Source organism: Pseudophryne corroboree, chromosome 3 (genome assembly GCF_028390025.1).
Source record: "Pseudophryne corroboree isolate aPseCor3 chromosome 3, aPseCor3.hap2, whole genome shotgun sequence".
Lineage (NCBI taxonomy): Eukaryota > Metazoa > Chordata > Amphibia > Anura > Myobatrachidae > Pseudophryne > Pseudophryne corroboree.
This window is the reverse complement of record NC_086446.1, coordinates 91634458-91655060: the sequence shown is the minus strand read 5'-3', so window position 1 is coordinate 91655060 and position 20603 is coordinate 91634458. Positions and strand designations below refer to the sequence as shown.

The 20603-nt window shown below is 48.4% G+C and overlaps 1 long non-coding RNA gene across 1 annotated transcript in view; it reads left to right on the top strand.

The window, feature by feature from the left end:
• The first annotated feature begins 928 nt into the window (after positions 1-928).
• Positions 929-20603, top strand: part of LOC135054848 (uncharacterized) — a 136848-nt gene continuing 117173 nt past the window's right edge. Inside the window, exon 1 of the long non-coding RNA XR_010243579.1 lies at positions 929-1204. This is a non-coding gene — a long non-coding RNA (uncharacterized LOC135054848). The remainder of the gene's footprint in view (positions 1205-20603) is intronic.

The following is a 20603-nucleotide window of genomic DNA, read 5'->3' as shown; positions in this document are numbered from 1 at the left end:
GAGCCAGTGCACACCACCTGACCTAGTAAAGCTTTACTTTTTTGTGCCCTGTCTCCTGCGGAGCCGCTATTCCCCATGGTCCTTTCAGGAACCCCAGCATCCACTACGGACTCCGAGAAATAGAATTATCGGTAAGTAAATTCTTATTATTTACACTATACCACGAGGGAATATACGATCACATCGATGCCCGCTAATATATACAGACCAGACTACATGTGGTGTTCTCACCTGGGTGGATATGTGCAGGAATGTTCTCCTCCTTAACCTGCTGGTCAGCGGACATATACACCTCTTCCTCCCCCTCTGTCTGTGATGAGGTGCCATCCGTCTCAGCTCCCAGCCATTCGGCCTGAATGTCACACAGAATAAGATCACAAATATGCCCCAATGGTGTTCAGCACAATGTATATATAGTCAGTGCATGTTTGCCTACTCTCCAGGAAGTTGCGGGTGTGACACTCAGGTTGGCATACAGGTTGGTGTACGGTGAGTATGCCAGTAAACTGATGCAACTATGGTCTCTTTTACCTATTAGTCATATTAGCAAGGTGATGAAATTTTCTAGACTATCCTAGAAATTGTAACTAATTGTTATTTGTTTTATGTTATTGAAAAGCTGATGTATTCATGGAAATGTTGGAGATATGAAATGCGTGGGGACATGCATAATTTTAGCAGAGGTGTATGTGGCACCCCAGTGGTGCTGCCACGAACTGTAGTGTGACTTTTGTGCCCCTTTCCCTACTGAATGCAGCCCTGGCTGGACACTATTAATTCTACAGCAGTGAAAGGGTTAACAGTGTCCTGAGTGCTGCTCCTGGCACTAGGACACTGACCAATCAGCAAGAGGCGTATGGATTCCAGGGAGAGAATCGGCTTGTGCTGTGGCAGTTACAGCCAGGTGCTGGGACTGTTGGCAGTTGAGTGGCGGCCATCTTAGAGAGTTGTACTGACAGGAGGAGCTGAGAGACAAGGCCGGTGCTGCTGCTGTGATTCCTAGCCAGGGAGGTGGGACAGAGACGCGACTACCTGGAGTAGGTTAGAGCCAGAGACCCTGGGAGACAGCTCCATAGTGACAGAGCCCACCATACTTCCAGCAGCAGTGTGAGTGACAGCGGCCAGCAGGCCCTCTGAGAGAAGTAGCTGGCTGGAGGAAGGAGCAGCCTCATTAACAGTGTCTACAGTGCAAGCGTCCAGAGAGGTATTATTGCCATATACCTGATCACTTCACACCAGTGGAAGTCAACATTGTTTATAGAGAGAGAGGAGACTTGTACTAGAGTGCAGACTAGATACAGTAGCATAATAATTGCAGGAGCAGGCACACTCAGTCTGTCAAACATTCAGCAGCAATAGTTACTTCAGCCCTAACCAGAGCCGGCCATAGGCATAGGCAAACTAGGCAAATGCCTAGGACATTTGATATGCCTAGGGGCATCAACAGCTTCTGCTGATTAAAATGATCTGCGGCATGCCTATATTCTGTGTGTAGCATTTAATATGCAGATACAGCCACAGTATCGCACAGTATATAGGCATGCTACATATCATTTCTCTAACGTCCTAGTGGATGCTGGGGACTCCGTAAGGACCATGGGGAATAGACGGGCTCCGCAGGAGACAGGGCACTTTAAGAAAGAATTTGGATACTGGTGTGCTCTGGCTCCTCCTTCTATGTCCCTCCTCCAGACCTCAGTTAGAATCTGTGCCCGGACGAGCTGCGTGCACCTTAGTGAGCTCTCCTGAGCTTGCTAAATAGAAAGTATTTTGTTAGGATTTTTTATTTTCAGAGAGATCTGCTGGCAACAGACTCTCTGCTATGTGGGACTGAGGGGAGAGAAGCAGCCCTACTAACTGCGGATAGGTCATGCTTCTTAGGCTACTGGACACCATTAGCTCCAGAGGGATCGAACACAGGAACGCACCCTTGGTCGTCCGATCCCGGAGCCGCGCCGCCGTCCCCCTCGCAGAGCTAGAAGCCGGCATGAGAAGCAAGAAGACGTCAAAATCGGCGGCAGAAGACTCCAGTCTTCATATGAGGTAGCGCACAGCACTGCAGCTGTGCGCCATTGCTCCCACATTAAACCAACACACTCCGGTCACTGTAGGGCGCAGGGGGGGGGGCGCCCTGGGCAGCAATTGAGAACCTCTTGGCAAAAAGCAGCATATATACAGTTGGGCACTGTATATATACATGAGCCCCCGCCATTATTTTACACAGAAACGCGGGACAGAAGCCCGCCGCTGAGGGGGCGGGGCTTCTTCCTCAGCACTCACCAGCGCCATGTTTTTCTCCACAGCACCGCTGAGAGGAAGCTCCCGAGTCTCTCCCCTGCAGTTACACGGTAGAAGAGGGTAAAAAGAGAGGGGGGCGCATAATTAGGCGCAAAAATCAATATAAACAGCAGCTACTGGGTTAACATTAAGTTACTGTGTTATTCCTGGGTTAATAGCGCTGGGGTGTGTTCTGGCATACTCTCTCTCTGTCTCTCCAAAGGGCCTTATGGGGGAATTGTCTTCAGATGAGCATTCCCTGAGTGTGTGGTGTGTCGGTACGTGTGTGTCGACATGTCTGAGGTAAAAGGCTCCCCTAAGGAGCAAATATGTGTGTGTGTGAGGGTGTCTCCGTCGACAATGCCGACACCTGTTGGATATGTGTAATTAAGTGCTAAGGTGAATTTATTGCACAAAAGATTAGAGAACAGACAGGAAATCTTCCCATGTCTGTCCCTCTGTCGCAGAGACCTTCAGTGTCTCTCAATGCTCACTATCCAAAATAATAAACACTGATGTCGACACGGAGGTTGACTCCAGTGTCGACTACGATAATGCAAAGTTACAGCCAAAATGGCAGAAAAGTATTCAATATATGATTATTGTAATAAAAGATGATTTGCATATCACTGATGACTCATCTGTCCCTGACACAAGGGTACACATGTTTAAGGGGAAGAAAGCTGAGGTAAATTTCCCTCCTCTCACGATGAAAAAGAGCGGGAATGTCCAGACAAGAGACTGCAGTTTCCCACAAAGAATTTTCAGGCAGTATCCTTTCCCCACTAGGGCCAGGATACGATGGGAATCTTCCCCTAGGGTGTCACGTTTGCCCAAAAGGTAGCCCTGTCGTAACCGCTATTCTCAGGGATCCTGCAGATAGCGTGCACATTCTGGTACACTACTCAGACCGGCGATTGTGTCGGCATGGGGTTATAGCGCTGTGGCAGCGTGGACAGGTACCTTATCAGCAGAGATTGAGACCCTAGTATGTAGATATATATAGATATATGTATATATAGAGATATATATATATATATTAAAGATGCTGTCTTAAGAGATATATATATTTATATATATATATATATATATATATATATATATATACATAAGACATGCCCAAAGAGACATGAGTATACTGGGTCCTAGAGACAAAGCTATGTCGATTTCTGCTTGACGTGTCCTGTAGAATATGCAATGGACGGATGATGCCGACTTAAGAGGCATATGGAAGGCTGAGGATTGTGTGGAGAAGGGTTCTCGGACCTGGTCTTCCACAGCTATAGTTGGTAATTCTGATAATTTGCCTTATATTCCTGCACAGCCTAGGAAAGCACGACATTATCAAATGCAGCCTTTAGAACAAAGAAACAAGAAAGTCCGAGGTGCATCCTTTCTTGCCAGAGGCAGGGGCAGAGGAAAGAAGCTGCACAACACAGCTAGGTCCCAGGAACAGAAGTCCTCCCCGGCCTCTACAAAAATCCACCGCATGTCGCTGGGGCTCCACAGGCGGAGCTAGGCCCGGTGGGGGCACGCCTGCGTAAGTTCAGCCACAAGTGGGTTCACTCCCTGTTAGATCCCTGGGCAATAGATATTGTGTCTCAGGGATGCAAGCTGGACTTTGAGAAGATGCCCCCTCACCGACGGCCCTGCCGGCTTCCCCCCACGAGAGGGAAACAGTGTTAACTGCAATTCACAAATTGTATCTTCAGCAGGTGGTGGTCAAGGTTCCCCTCCTTCAACAAGGAAAGGGTTATTATTCGACCATGTTTGTGGTACCGAAACCGGACGGTTCGGTCAGACCCATATTGAATTTAAAATCCCTGAACATATACCTGAAAAGGTTCAAGTTCAAGATGGAATCGCTCAGAGCGGTCATCGCAAGCCTTCAAGGGGGGGATTTTATGGTGTCTCTGGACATAAAGGATGCATACCTTCATGTCCCCATTTATCCACCTCATCAGGCGTACCTCAGATTTGTGGTACAGTATTGTCATTACCCATTCCAGACGTTGCCGTTTGGTCTCTCCACGGCACCAAGAATATTTACCAAGGTAATGGCGCGAAATGATGGTGCTCCTGCGAAAGCAGGCAGTCACAATTATCCCATACTTGGACGATCTCCTCATAAAGGCGAGGTCCAGAGAGCAGTTGCTGATCAGCGTAGCACACTCTCGGGAAGGGTTGCAACAGCACGGCTGGATTCTAAATATTCCAAAGTCGCAGCTGATTCCTACGACGCGTCTGCCCTTCCTGGGCATGATTCTGGACACAGACCAGAAGAGGGTTTATCTCCCGATGGAGAAGGCGCAGGAACTCATGACACTGGTCAGAGACCTCTTAAAACCAAAACAGGTGTCGGTGCATCACTGCACGCGAGTCCTGGGAAAGATGGTGGCATCGTACGAGGCCATTCCCTTCGGCAGTTTCCATGCGAGGACTTTTCAATGGGATCTGTTGGACAAGTAGTCCGGATCACATCTACAGATGATCACCCTATCCCCCTGGGCCAGGGTGTCTCTTATGTGGTGGCTGCAGAGTGCTCACCTTCTCGAGGGCCGCAGGTTCGGCATTCAGGACTGGGTCCTGGTGACCACGGATGCAAGCCTCCGAGGGTGGGGGGCAGTCACACAGGGAAGAAATTTTCAGGGTCTGTGGTCAAGTCAGGAGACTTGCCTTCACATCAATATCCTGGAACTAAGGGCCATATACAACGCCCTAAGTCAAGCGGAGACCCTGCTTCGCGACCAATCGGTGCTGATTCAGTCAGACCACATCACCGCAGTGGCTCATGTAAACCGCCAAGGCGGCACAAGGAGCAGGGTGGCGATGGCGGAAGCCACCAGAATTCTTTGCTGGGCGGAGAATCACGTAAGAGCACTGTCAGCATTGTTCATTCCGGGAGTGGACAACTGGGAAGCAGACTTCCTCAGCAGGCACGACCTCCACCCGGGATAGTGGGGACTTCATCAAGAAGTCTTCACGCAGATTGCAAGGCGGTGGGAACTGCCACAGGTGGACATGATGGCATCCCGCCTCAACAAAAAGCTACAGAGATATTGCGCCAGGCCAAGAGACCCTCAGGCGATAGCTGTAGACGCACTAGTGACACCGTGGTGTTCCAGTCAGTTTATGTATTTCCTCCTCTTCCTCTCATACCAAAGGTGCTGAGAATCATAAGAAAAAGAAGAGTGAGAACAATACTCATTGTTCCGGGTTGGCCAAGAAGGACTTGGTATCCGGATCGGCAAGAAATGTTCACAGAGGACCCATGGCCTCTGCCTCTAAGACAGGACTTGTTGCAACAGGGGCCCTGTCTGTTCCAAGACTTATCGCGGCTGCGCTTGACGGCATGGCGGTTGAACGCCGGATCCTAGCAGAAAAAGGCATTCCGGATGAGGTCATTCCTACGCTGATAAAGGCTAGGAAGGACGTGACGGCCAAACATTATCACCGTATATGGCGAAAATAGGTGGCTTGGTGTGAGGCCAGGAATGCCCCTACTGGGGAATTCCAGCTCGGCCGTTTCCTTCACTTCCTACAGTCGGGAGTGACTTTGGGCCTGAAATTGGGTTCCATTAAGGTCCAGATTTCGGCTCTATCCATTTTCTTTCAAAAAGAACTGGCTTCTTTTCCTGAAGTCCAGACGTTTGTAAAGGGAGTGCTGCATATTTAGCCCCCTTTTGTGCCTCCAGTGGCACCTTGGGATCTTAACGTGGTGTTGAGTTTCCTGAAGTCACACTGGTTTGAGCCACTCAAAACCGTGGAGTTAAAATTTCTCACGTGGAAGGTGGTCATGCTATTAGCCTTGGCTTCAGCTAGGCGTGTGTCAAAATAGGCGGCTTTGTCACATAAAAGCCCCTATCTGGTTTTCCATATGGACAGGGCAGAATTGCGGACCCGTCCACAATTTCTGCCAAAAGTGGTGTCATCCTTTCATATGAACCAACCTATTGTGGTGCCTGTGGCTACTCGTGACTTGGAGGATTCCGAGTTACTAGATGTGGTCAGGGCTTTGAAGGTTTATGTAGCCAGAACGGCTAGAGTCAGGAAAACTGAGTTGCTGTTTATCCTGTATGCATCCAACAAGCTGGGTGCTCCTGTCTCAAAGCAAACTATTGCTCGCTGGATCTGTAACACGATTCAGCAGGCTCATTCTGCGGCTGGATTGCCGCTTTCAAAATCAGTAAAAGCCCACTTCACAAGGAAGGTGGGCTCTTCTAGAGCGGCTGCCCGAGGGGTCTCGGCATTACAACTTTGCCGAGCGGCTACTTGGTCAGGTTCAAACACTTTTGCAAAGTTCTGCAAGTTTGATACCCTGGCTGAGGAGGACCTTATGTTTGCTCATTCGGTGCTGCAGAGTCATCCGCACTCTCCCGCCCGTTTGGGAGCTTTGGTATAATCCCCATGGTCCTTACGGAGTCCCCAGCATCCACTAGGACGTTAGAGAAAATAAGATTTTACTTACCGGTAAATCTATTTCTCGTAGTCCGTAGTGGATGCTGGGCGCCCGTCCCAAGTGCGGACTTCTTCTGCAATACTTGTATATAGTTATTGCTTAAATAAGGGTTATGTTTGGTTGCATCAGGGTTGATCTGATGCTCCGTTGTTGTTCATACTGTTAACTGGGTAAGTTTATCACAAGTTATACGGTGTGATTGGTGTGACTGGTATGAGTCTTGCCCTGGATTCCAAAATCCTTTCCTTGTACTGTCAGCTCTTCCGGGCACAGTTTCTCTAACTGAGGTCTGGAGGAGAGACATAGAGGGAGGAGCCAGAGCACACCAGTATCCAAATTCTTTCTTAAAGTGCCCTGTCTCCTGCGGAGCCCGTCTATTCCCCATGGTCCTTACGGAGTCCCCAGCATCCACTACGGACTACGAGAAATAGATTTACCCGTAAGTAAAATCTTATTTTTAATTAGCAGAAGCTAAAAAAGAAAATAGCAATGCAAATAAGATGCATTTTCATAAAAAAATGTGCCCGACATTAGCACTGAGGCAAGATTTATGAGGACACATCTGTATTCAAGCAGAGGCAGAGGTCACAGTGTTAGTGTCAGTGTGATTGCTGTGTGCATGTGAGTGGGTTGGTTGTGCAGTAGTGTTCGGAATATGTGAAAGGAGCATTATGTGTGTCATGTAAACATGCATTAATAATGTGCAGCATATGTGTAAGGGGTACTATGTGTGTCATTATGTGTATAAGGGCATTAATAATGTGCGGCATATGTTTAACAGGGTACTACTGTATGTGTGTCATTATGTGTATAAGGGCACTAATAATGTACAGAAAATGTGTAGGGGGCACTATGTGTGTCATTATGTGTATAAGGGCATTAATAATGTGCGGCATATGTGTAAGGGACATTACGTGTAAAAGGGCATTAATAAAGGTTGTCATAATGTGTAAGGCGCATTCTGTTTATAAGGACATTAATAATGTGTCTCATATGTGTAAGGGGCATTACTGTGTGCCATTATGTGTATAAGGTGCTCTACCATGTGGCGTTGCGTATAGAAAGGGCACTAATGTGTCATCTAATGTGAATAAAGAGCAATAGGGTGTGGTGTAATGTGAATAAGGAGCAAGTCAGTGTGATGTAATGTGAATAAGGGGCTCTACTGTAAGGAGTAACGTTTATAAGGTAAAGTGATACTACTGTGGGATGTAATATGAATTATGGACACTATCGCATGATTAAATGTGAATAAAGTTGCAGTACTGTGTAGCGTAATTGGAATTGGGGTTACTATTGTGTGGCCATGCCCCTTACCAGCAAAAACACACCCCTTTTCTCTAACGTCCTAAGTGGATGCTGGGGACTCCGTAAGGACCATGGGGAATAGCGGCTCCGCAGGAGACTGGGCACATCTAAAGAAAGCTTTAGGACTATCTGGTGTGCACTGGCTCCTCCCCCTATGACCCTCCTCCAAGCCTCAGTTAGATCTCTGTGCCCGAACGAGAAGGGTGCACACTAGGGGCTCTCCTGAGCTTCTTAGTGAAAGTTTTAGTTTAGGTTTTTTATTTTCAGTGAGACCTGCTGGCAACAGGCTCACTGCATCGAGGGACTAAGGGGAGAAGAAGCGAACTCACCTGCGTGCAGAGTGGATTGGGCTTCTTAGGCTACTGGACATTAGCTCCAGAGGGACGATCACAGGCCCAGCTTGGATGGGTCCCAGAGCCGCGCCGCCGGCCCCCTTACAGAGCCAGAAGGCAGAAGAGGTCCGGAAAATCGGCGACAGAAGACGTCCTGTCTTCAACAAGGTAGCGCACAGCACTGCAGCTGTGCGCCATTGCTCTCAGCACACTTCACACTCCGGTCACTGAGGGTGCAGGGCGCTGGGGGGGGGGGCGCCCTGAGACGCAATAAAAACACCTTGGATGGCAAAAAAATGCATCACATATAGCTCCTGGGCTATATGGATGCATTTAACCCCTGCCAGAATACATAAAAAAACGGGAGATAAGGCCGCCGTTAAGGGGGCGGAGCCTATCTCCTCAGCACACTGGCGCCATTTTCCCTCACAGCTCCGTTGGAGGGAAGCTCCCTGGCTCTCCCCTGCAGTCACTACACTACAGAAAGGGTTAAAAAAGAGAGGGGGGCACTAATTAGGCGCAGTATTAACAGCAGCTATAAGGGGAAAAACACTTATATAAGGTTATCCCTGTATATATACAGTATAGCGCTCTGGTGTGTGCTGGCAAACTCTCCCTCTGTCTCCCCAAAGGGCTAGTGGGGTCCTGTCCTCTATCAGAGCATTCCCTGTGTGTGTGCTGTATGTCGGTACTTTTGTGTCGACATGTATGAGGAGAAAAATGATGTGGAGACGGAGCAGATTGCCTGTAATAGTGATGTCACCCCCTAGGGGGTCGACACCTGAGTGGATGAACTGTTGGAAGAAATTACGTGACAGTGTCAGCTCTGTATAAAAGACAGTGGTTGACATGAGACAGCCGGCTACTCAGCTTGTGCCTGTCCAGACGTCTCATAGGCCGTCAGGGGCTCTAAAGCGCCCGTTACCTCAGATGGCAGATATAGACGCCGACACGGATACTGACTCCAGTGTCGACGGTGAAGAGACAAATGTGACTTCCAGTAGGGCCACACGTTACATGATTGAGGCAATGAAAAATGTTTTACACATTTCTGATAATACGAGTACCACCAAAAAGGGGTATTATGTTCGGTGAGGAAAAACTACCTATAGTTTTCCTGAATCTGAGAAATTAAATGAGGTGTGTGATGATGCGTGGTTTTCCCCCGATAACAACTGATAATTTCTGAAATGTTATTGGCATTATATCCTTTCCCGCCAGAGGTTAGGGTGCGTTGGGAAACACCCCCTAGGGTGGATAAAGCGCTCACACGCTTGTAAGGGCTCTACCCTCTCCTGAGATGGCCGCCCTTAAGGATCCTGCTGATAGAAAGCAGGAGGGTATCCTAAAATGTATTTACACACATACTGGTGTTATACTGCGACCAGCAATCGCCTCAGCCTGGATGTGCAGTGCTGGGTTGACGTGGTCGGATTCCCTGACTGAAAATATTGATACCCTAGATAGGGACAGTATATTTTTGCCTATAGAGCATTTAAAAGATGCATTTCTATATATGCGTGATGCACAGCGGAATATTTGCCGACTGGCATCAAGTCTAAGTGCGTTGTCCATTTCTACCAGTAGAGGGTTATGGACACGTCAGTGGTCAGGTGATGCGTATTCCAAACGGCATTTGGAAGTATTGCCTTATTAAGGGGAGGAGTTATTTGGGGTCGGTCTTTCAGACCTGGTGGCCACGGCAACAGCTGGGAAATCCACGTTTGTACCCCAGGTCGCCTCTCAACATGAGAAGACGCCGTATTATCAGGCGCAGTCTTTTCGTGGACAAGCGGGCAAAAGGTTCCTCATTTCTGCCCCGTGACAGAGGGAGAGGAAAAAGGCTGCAGAAATCAGCCAGTTCCCAGGAACAGAAACCCTCTCCCGCCTCTGCCAAGCCCTCAGTATACGCTGGGGCTTTACAAGCAGAATCAGGCACGGTGGGGGGCCCGTCTCAATGAATTTCAGCGCGCAGTGGGCTCACTCGCAAGTAGACCCCTGGATCCTTCAGGTGATTTCTCAGGGGTACAAATTAGAATTCGAGACGTCTCCCCCTCGCCGTTTCCTAAAGTCGGCTTTACCGATGTCTCCTTCTGACAGGGAGACAGTTTTGGAAGCCATTCACAAGCTGTATTCCCAGCAGGTGATAATCAAGATACCCCTCCTGCAACAGGAAACGGGGTATTATTCCACACTGTTGTGGTACCGAAGCCGGACGGCTCGGTGAGACCGATTCTAAATCTAAAATCTTTGAACACTTACATACAGAGGTTCAAATTCAAGATTGAGTCACTCAGAGCAGTGATTGCGAACCTGGAAGAAGGGGACTACATGATGTCTCGGGACATCAAGGATGCTTACCTTCATGTCAAAATTTACCCTTCTCACCAAGGGTACCTCAGGTTTATGGTACAGAACTGTCACTATCAGTTCAGACGCTGCCGTATGGATGGTCCACGGCACCCCGGGTCTTTACCAAGGTAATGGCCGAAATGATGATATTCCTTCGAAGGAAGGGAATTTTAGTTATCCCTTACTTGGACAATTCCCTGATAAGGGTAAGATCCAGGGAACAGTTGGAGGTCGGTGTAGCACTATCTCAGGTAGTGTTGCGGCAGCACGATTGGATTCTCAATATTCCAAAATCGCAGCTGGTTCCGACGACTTGTCTTCTGTTCCTAGGGATGATCCTGGACACAGTCCAGAAAAAGGTGTTTCTCCCGGAGGAGAAAGCCAGGGAGTTATCCGAGCTAGTCAGGAACCTCCTAAAACCGAGCCAAGTCTCAGTGCATCAATGCACAAGGGTTCTGGGTAAAATGGTGGCTTCCTACGAAGCAATCCCATTCGGCAGATTCCACGCAAGAACTTTCCAGTGGGACCTGCTGGACAAATGGTCCGGGTCGCATCTTCAGATGCATCAGCGGATAACCCTGTCACCAAGGACAAGGGTGTCCCTCCTGTGGTGGTTGCAGAGTGCTCATTTTCTAGAGGGCCGCAGATTCGGCATTCAGGACTGGGTCCTGGTGACCACGGATGCCAGCCTGCGAGGCTGGGGAGCAGTCACACAGGGAAGGAATATCCAGGGCTTATGGTCAAGCCTGGAGACATCACTTCACATAAATATCCTGAAGCTAAGGGACATTTACAATGCTCTAAGCTTAGCAAGACCTCTGCTTCAAGGTCAGCCGGTGTTGATCCAGTCGGACAACATCACGGCAGTCACCCACGTAAACAGACAGGGTGGCACAAGAAGCAGGAGGGCAATGGCAGAAGCTGCAAGGATTCTTCGCTGGGCGGAAAATCATGTGATAGCACTGTCGTCAGTATTCATTCCGGGAGTGGACAACTGGGAAGCAGACTTCCTCAGCATGACCTCCACCCGGGAGAGTGGGGACTTCATCCAGAAGTCTTCCACATGATTATAAACCGTTGGGAAAAACTCGACAGGTATTGCGCCAGGTCCAGGGACCCTCAGGCAATAGCTGTAGACGCTCTGGTAACACCGTGGGTGTACCAGTCAGTGTATGTGTTCCCTCCTCTGCCTCTCATACCCAAGGTACTGAGATTGATAAGATGGAGAGGAGTAAGCACTATATTCGTGGCTCCGGATTGGCCAAGAAGGACTTGGTAACCGGAACTTCAAGAGATGCTCACGGAGGATCCGTGGCCTTTACCTCTAAGAAGGGACCTGCTCCAGCAAGGACCCTGTCTGTTCCAAGACTTACCGCGGCTGCGTTTGACGGCATGGCGGTTGAACGCCGGATCCTGAAGGAAAAAAGGCATTCCGGATGAAGTCATCCCTATCCTGATCAAAGCCAGGAAGGATGTAACCGCAAAAACATTATCACCGCAATTGGCGAAAATATGTTGCGTGGTGCGAGGCCAGTAAGGCCCGACGGAGGAAATTCAACTGGGTCGATTCCTACATTTCCTGCAAACAGGAGTGTCTATGGGCCTGAAATTGGGGTCCATTAAGGTTCAAATTTCGGCCCTGTCAATTTTCTTCCAAAAAGAACTAGCTTCAGTCCCTGAAGTTCAGACGTTTGTAAAAGGGGTGATGCATATACAGCCTCCTTTTGTGCCTCCAGTGGCACTTTGGGATCTTAATGTAGTTTTGGGTTCCAAAAGTCACATTGGTTTGAACCACTTAAATCTGTGGTGTTAAAATATCTCACATGGAAAGTGGTCATGCTGTTGGCCCTGGCCTGGGCCAGGCGCGTGTCAGAATTGGCGGCTTTATCCTGAAAAAGCCCTTATCTGATTTTCCATTCGGACAGGGCGGAATTGAGGACTCGTCCTCAGTTTCTCCCTAAGGTGGTTTCAGCGTTTCACCTGAACCAACCTATTTGTGGTGCCTGCGGCTACTAGGGACTTGGAGGACTCCAAGTTGCTAGACGTTGTCAGGGCCCTGAAAATATATGTTTCCAGGACGGCTGGAGTCAGGAAATCTGACTCGCTGTTTATCCTGTATGCACCCAACAAGCTGGGTGCTCCTCCTTCTAAGCAGACTATTGCTCGTTGGATTTGTAGTACAATTCAGCTTGCACATTCTGTGGCAGGCCTGCCACAGCCAAAAATCTGTAAATGCCCACTCCACAAGGAAGGTGGGCTCATCTTGGGCGGCTGCCCGAGGGGTCTCGGCTTTACAACTTTGCCGAGCAGCTACTTGGTCAGGAGCAAATACGTTTGTAAAATTCTACAAAATTGATATCCTGGCTGAGGAGGACCTGGAGTTCTCTCATTTGGTGCTGCAGAGTCATCCGCACTCTCCCGCCCGTTTGGGAGCTTTGGTATAATCCCCATGGTCCTTACGGAGTCCCCTGCATCCACTTAGGACGTTAGAGAAAATAAGAATTTACTTACCGATAATTCTATTTCTCATAGTCCGTAGTGGATGCTGGGCGCCCATCCCAAGTGCGGATTGTCTGCAATACTGGTACATAGTTATTGTTACCAAAAAATCGGGTTATTGCTGTAGTGAGCCATCTTTTCTAGAGGCTCCTCTGTTATCATGCTGTTAACAGGGTTCAGATCACAAGTTGTACGGTGTGATTGGTGTGGCTGGTATGAGTCTTACCCGGGATTCAAAATCCTTCCTTATTGTGTACGCTCGTCCGGGCACAGTATCCTAACTGAGGCTTGGAGGAGGGTCATAGGGGGAGGAGCCAGTGCACACCAGATAGTCCTAAAGCTTTCTTTAGATGTGCCCAGTCTCCTGCGGAGCCGCTATTCCCCATGGTCCTTACGGAGTCCCCAGCATCCACTACGGACTATGAGAAATAGAATTATCGGTAAGTAAATTCTTATTTTTGGGCTGTGCGCCAAATGTGCGAACTGTTCCTATTTAAAATATAGGGGGTACAAACCCCAAAATAAGGACTGCTATGGATGAGGGGTGATGGTGCTGGGAAAGAGGTGCAAGGTCAGAGGCAGAACCAGCGGTGGTGCTAGGGGGCACCAGCCAAAATCTTGCCTAGGGCATCATATTGGCTAGGGCCGGCTCTGGCCCTAACAAAGGCAGCTCCCCAAAATCACTTTGAATGCTAAACCTCCTAATATGTACATATGTATGTGCATAGACTAAAAACTGATAACTAGTCAAGTGTGTGTGACATGCGGAGACTGATCTCTAGGAAAATTGTTCAGGGACAATAAAAAGGAGCAAAGAATAGCAAAATTCTCCTTACTCTTCTGGCGAACTGAGTATTTAAGGTTGCATTACACGGGAGACTCACGATTTTCCGAGTAGTCCCGCGGCACCCACGGAAGAGTTGGCAAATCTCCTGCATCCCACTTGCTTCCTAGTGAAGCTGGCAGGATGAAGAGAAATTAGTCATCCCACTCACCAAAGTTTCGGCAGAGGGGGCCGGACTAAATGATGTGAATTGTAGCATTTAGCCCCGCCCCCGACCCTCGGCAAGTTTCTCGGGTTGGGGGCATGGCCTAATGACGTGTAAGCCCAGCACCGTCCACCGAAGCTTCCAGCAGCGTCTCCTCTCTGGGCTTCTTTAGGCAAGTCAGTGTCATAAAGAGACTAGTAAATACCTGGTCATTGCGGCGGGTACTGCTGTCTTCTTAAGAACAATCTGAATAACAGGGACTGGTACGTCTCTCTCTGATGTATGTCTGTTGCCGGAGCCATCTGTAGGAGACACACAGTGACTGAGTACATTGTGTCAGTGCCGTAACTAGACGTTTTAGCGCTGTGTGCAAGAAACGGCATCAGAGCCCCCCCTTTATGTAAAACAGGGACAGTGCACACCGTAGGGGCGTGGCTTAATGGGGAAGGGGTGTGACCACAAAATAATACCAATTCATATTACGGTGCACAGTAGTCTCCATTATTCAAATTACGCCGCACAGTAGCGCCACTATACTAGGTAGAGCCCTTTTTACACATTACCGCAGACAGCGTCCCCCTTTTTACACTTTTACGGCAGACAGCCTCCCCTTTTTTACACATTACAGCAGACAGCATCCCCCTTTTTACACATTACGGCAGACAGCGACCCCCTTTTTACACATTACGTCAGACAGTCCCCCTTTTTACACATTACGGCAGACAGCGTCCCGTTTTTACACATTATGGCAGACACCGTCCCCCTTTTTTACACATTACGGCAGACAGCGTCCCCCTTTTTACACATTACGGCAGACAGCGTCCCCCTTTTTACACATTACGGCAGACAGCGTCCCCTTTTTACACATTACTATCCAGAGGGGATGGCAGTGAATGGGAGAGGAAGATGAGAAGAAGGACCAGGGGGGAAAGGAGGGAGAGCTTCGTCCACATACCTGCCGCCAGAATCACTGAACTTACAGCTAGCCGGCAATGAAGTTTTAAGTCACCCCAGCACAATCAAGCACGCTGCGGCTGCCCTAAATAATACAGCGTTGGCTGCAGTGTCGGTGCCGAGCTGCCTGTGGAGGAGGGAGGGCTGCAGCCGCTGCAGAGCTCGAGCTGTGTCCGGAGGTGGATGAGACTCGTGAGGCGGAGTATGCAGGCATGCAGTTGCGGCGCTGTCCACGGAAATGTATGTAGTGGTGTGCCCAGTGGCGATGCAGCTGAGCGCACAGCTACATACCTGACAGCGGGCAGCGCTGTATCTGATGCGACCAGGGCAGCGTATTAAAAGAATAGTACAGTGTGGCCCTGCGGGTGCTGCCGGCGGGTCCTGCGCCCACAGCGCACATGCGCTGTGTGCAAGGCACCGCCGGCACACACCTAGTTACGGCACTGCATTGTGTACAGGATATTAGCAGAGGTGCCTAATAGTGGCCTAACCAGGTATCTGCATGAGGACTCTTCTCCAGGGGTTCTGCGCTCCAACTCCCCCTCCAGCCCATAGTTACCCCATTACATTAGAATTTTCTATGAATGTATATCATGATACGGAATTGACTTTAGGGCAGATGTACTGTATCAAGTATTGGAGAGAAATAGAGTGGAGATGTTGCCTATAGCAACCAATTAGGAACATGTGCTGCTATTCTGTATTTGGGGATTATTACTCACCAATGCCGGTATCTGTAGGGATTTCCTCCTTCCTTTTCGGCTTTTGACTGCTGTTCAACTTACACCTGTCCTCTTCTCCCTCCATATATTCAACTTTGATATTGATCAGGTTTTCAACCTTAATTAAAAAAAAAACAATAAAAATGGTGAATAATAAAGTTGGGCTTAGTGAACTGCATTCATAGGGGTATATTTACTATAGTGCGGGTTTATAGAAGTGGAGATGTTCCCCATAGCAACCAATCATGGGGGGGTCTATTCAAGAAGCAGTGAAAAGAGTGGAGAAGTAAGCCAGTGGAGAAGTTGCCCATGGCAACCAATCAGCTGCTCCGTACAATTGTACAGTATGCAAATTATAAATGTTACCTCAATGCTGATTGGTTGCCATGGGCAACTTCTCCACTGGTTCACTTCTCCACACTTTCCACTGCTTCATGAATAGACCCCATAGTCTACTAATAGCTAGAATCTGACTGGTTGCTATGGCAACATCTCCACTTCTATAAACCCGCACTTTAGTAAATATACCCCATATAGTGTAGATTCCCATTAGAATTCTGGAATTAAGGGTAAGACTCAGTTCTATCTACCTGATGATCTCGTTGGATATAGCGGCCTTCCCCTGATCTATCCTGTGAACATGGAGGACGGGGACATCTCTCTGGGGTATCTCTGTTACTGGACCCATCTGTAGAAGACACAGAGTGACTGAGTACATTGTATATAGAAGACTCAGGTGATGCGTGTCACAGGTTTCTAGATGGACTCTCTTCTGCTAAGTGTCCTCTCGATCGCCCACACTCAGATCTACCCTCTTCTCCCTCCTCACTATCATCTCAGGAATGACACTTCGAGGCTGTGTACAAAGGAGCTCCTCTTACTTGGCCTATTTCCCGCTTGCAAACCCTTACTCCTCCAATAGCAGGTCTTTAGAAGCAGAACCTTTGGTTCCAAGTGTAGTAGACTGACCTGACACGCATTCTGTTTCTTGTGATGGTTTGCTCCTATGTGAATAGGAAATTTGTGCATTGGAGAATGACCAATTGGATGAGAACCCTTATAGTGGAGATCCCACACAGTCTATGATTACCCAATTCTGAATTACCCCTCACACATCATGCCCCTGCCTCTGTCACATGCAGTCCTGTCCTAACACAATCACAGCCCACTGACTGCGACAATTCCAGCACATTACTCTCCTGCTGCTGTGACCATTCTGATGATTTGATGGGCTAAACGTTGTCCCATCCCTGCCCACTTCAAAATGGAGGACATATTGGACGAGCAGTAAACTTCTGGGAGAACCACGGCACCTAACCTCTGCCCATCCACTTGTCAATATATGTCATCTTGCCCTGATCCTCAGTCAGTGCAACATGGCATAAATCTACGTTACGATAGAAGCGGACAAGTGCCAGGGTACCACTAAGGGGGCATCTGAGCAACAACATCAATGACTGCTACAAATCTCTTTAGAAATGTATGCAATTTGCTGCAGTTTCCGATATCATTGTCCATAAGGCGCCCTAAATGGGGTGCCACTGCTCCTTCCTCACTTCTCCGTGCCCCCCTGACAGCTGGTGCCCCGGAAAACAATGCTTCCATGGCCTCCAGGAATTACACCACTGCATCCAAGTGTAACAACGAATGAGTAACAAAACAGTTTAGCACCCAATATAGAAACAGATATAAAAGTCACTTTAGTCAACAGCCAATATTTAATATATATAGTAGTATCAGCAGCAGCAGCAGCAGCCCTATAGTGAATCATTGTGCAGAGGTTTGGGACAGCAACAACAAGTTCTATGGATTAATCAACTGAAATAGAAGGTTAAGGGTCTATTTACTAAGCCTCAGGTGGAGATAAAGTGGATGGAGATAAAGTACCAGTCAATCAACTCCTAACTGCCATGTCACAGGCTGTGTTTGAGAAATGACAGTTAGAAGCTGGTTGGCTGGTACTTTATCTCCATCCAAGGCTTCGTAAACTGACCCCTAAGTCTTGAAGGGCATCAAGATGCACAAACAGAGAGCTCTCCCACAAAGTCTTTCTAATGGGGGTGGACCGGGAACCCTGTGCCTGCAAAATGAGTATACCGATCCATTGGGGCACATGGGACATGGTCCTCTCTATGGGCCAAAACAACATCTGGAGACCAAATCGGTTGATGGGGCCTACAGCAAAAAAGTTATGACTGCAGCACAAAAAGTTAGCTAAAGACAGGATCATTTGGAAAACAGGAGTTGCGACCATGGACAAAGAACATATTTATCAAAGCTTGGGGAAAAGAAAGTACCAATCAATTATCTTCTGTCAGTTTACAGGTCATGTTGAAAAATTACAGTTAGGTGCTGATTGGTTGGTACTCCGTCCACTTTCTCTCCCTCCAAGAGGAGATACATCTCCCCCATAATCTCAGGTGGCGGTGCGCGCATAGATAGAAAAATGGGGGGAGAGAAATGGCAACCACCCACCCACTGGGCTGATATATTTTTCTGCAACAGTCTGTACCGGCAGAGGAGGAAGCAGAAATGAGGTCACTGACCTGTACTGATATCCGATATTACCTCAACCTCATTACATAGCACTTCTTCACTGGAACAGGCGACATCTTCCTTAATCTCAGATTTCACCTCAACCTTCACGTATCTCAGATCCTCCACCTAACGACATGAATGGACATTTCAATACAGCACAATGGCCCTCATTCCGAGTTGGTCGCTCGCAAGGCGATTTTAGCAGAGTTGCTCACGCTAAGCCGCCGCCTACTGGGAGTGAATCTTAGCATCTTAAAATTGCGAACGATGTATTCGCAATATTGCGATTACACACCTCGTAGCAGTTTCTGAGTAGCTCCAGACTTACTCGGCATCTGCGATCAGTTCAGTGCTTGTCGTTCCTGGTTTGACGTCACAAACACACCCAGCGTTCGCCCAGACACTCCCCCGTTTCTCCGGCCACTCCTGCGTTTTTTCCGGAAACGGTAGCGTTTTTCCCACATGCCCATAAAACGGCCTGTTTCCGCCCAGTAACACCCATTTCCTGTCAATCACATTACGATCGCCAGACCGATGAAAAAGCCATGAGTAAAATTCCTAAGTACATAGCAAATTTACTTGGCGCAGTCGCAGTGCGAACATTGCGCATGCGCATTAAGCGGAAAATCGCTGCGATGCGAAGATTTTTACCGAGTGATCAACTCGGAATGAGGGCCAATATTATTACCATCATTTCTATAGAGGACAACTAACAATGCAATGCTCTGAGGAAGGGGCAGGCAACTTGTGGCACCCCAACTGTTGGGAATCACACATCCCAGCATGGCCCACCACAGTTTTGCTGTTAGCGAATGCTAAAACTGTGGCAGGGCATGCTGGGATGTGTAGTTCCACAGCAGCTGGAGTACCACAGGTTGCCTACCCCTGTTCTGAGGGATGGTTGGGAGCAGAAATAAAGTCTACAGAAAACCACATGCAGAGCCATTAGTTCAAAGGAGCACTTAACACATAATGTATATGTATGTGCGGGTGGAGCCTTCTCTACTATAATATTAAATAATCATCATCATCATCATCATCATCATAAATGATTAAAAGAACAAGGACATTCATGTCCAAAAATGTTCTTGAAGTGTATCCATTAGGGAGGCCAACCCCGGGCCATTTTTTTCAATCCCGGGTATTGGGATTGAAAAATGCTCAATCCCGGGATTCCTGGGATTGGCTTTCAGCTGTGTCCGGCCATGAGGTTATGGGGGAGGGAAGATGATCAGCTCAGTCTTATGGGCCTTACATATTAGGCGATAACACTGAACGATATGAACGAGAACTCAGTCATATTGTGCAGTGTGTAGGCACCAGTGATGAACGATGCGCGGTCCCGCGCTCGTTCATCGTTGGTGTCGGGTCGCTTATGCATGCAGGCCAATATAGACAATCTCGTCCATATTACCAGGCAGGGCTATGGAGCCGGGTGACGGGAGGAGTGAAGAAACTTCACTCCTCCCATCACCTCCCCCCCGCCGGGTCGCCCGTCGGCCGTATCCGCCGTCGGGCTGCTCGGCGGCGCATCGCCGAGTGTGTAGGAGGCATTAAACATGTTGAGTTTAAGAAAGCGGGAGATTTAAAACGCTACAATTCCTTCCCTATTATGCCGACATGAAGCACATCTCCAGTGCTGAAATAAGTGGGATACTTTTCTTAGAGACACAAAACAAGAACATGCCTTAAAAAATAAAACATAATAGTCCAAACCTTTTTATGTTTCCTATGCAGATTTTTAGCATTCTATGGCCCTCATTCCGAGTCGTTCGCTCGGTAATTTTCATCACATCGCAGTGAAATTCCGCTTAGTACGCATGCGCAATATTCGCACTGCGACTGCGCCAAGTAATTTAACAATGAAGATAGTATTTTTACTCACGGCTTTTTCTTCGCTCCGGCGATCGTAGTGTGATTGACAGGAAATGGGTGTTACTGGGCGGAAACACGGCGTTTTATGGGCGTGTGGATAAAAACGCTACAGTTTCCGGAAAAAACGCAGGAGTGGCCGGAGAAACGGGGGAGTGTCTGGGCGAACGCTGGGTGTGTTTGTGACGTCAAACCAGGAACGACAAGCACTGAACTGATCGCAGATGCCGAGTAAGTCTGAAGCTACTCTGAAACTGCTAAGTAGTTTGTAATCGCAATATTGCGATTACATCGTTCGCAA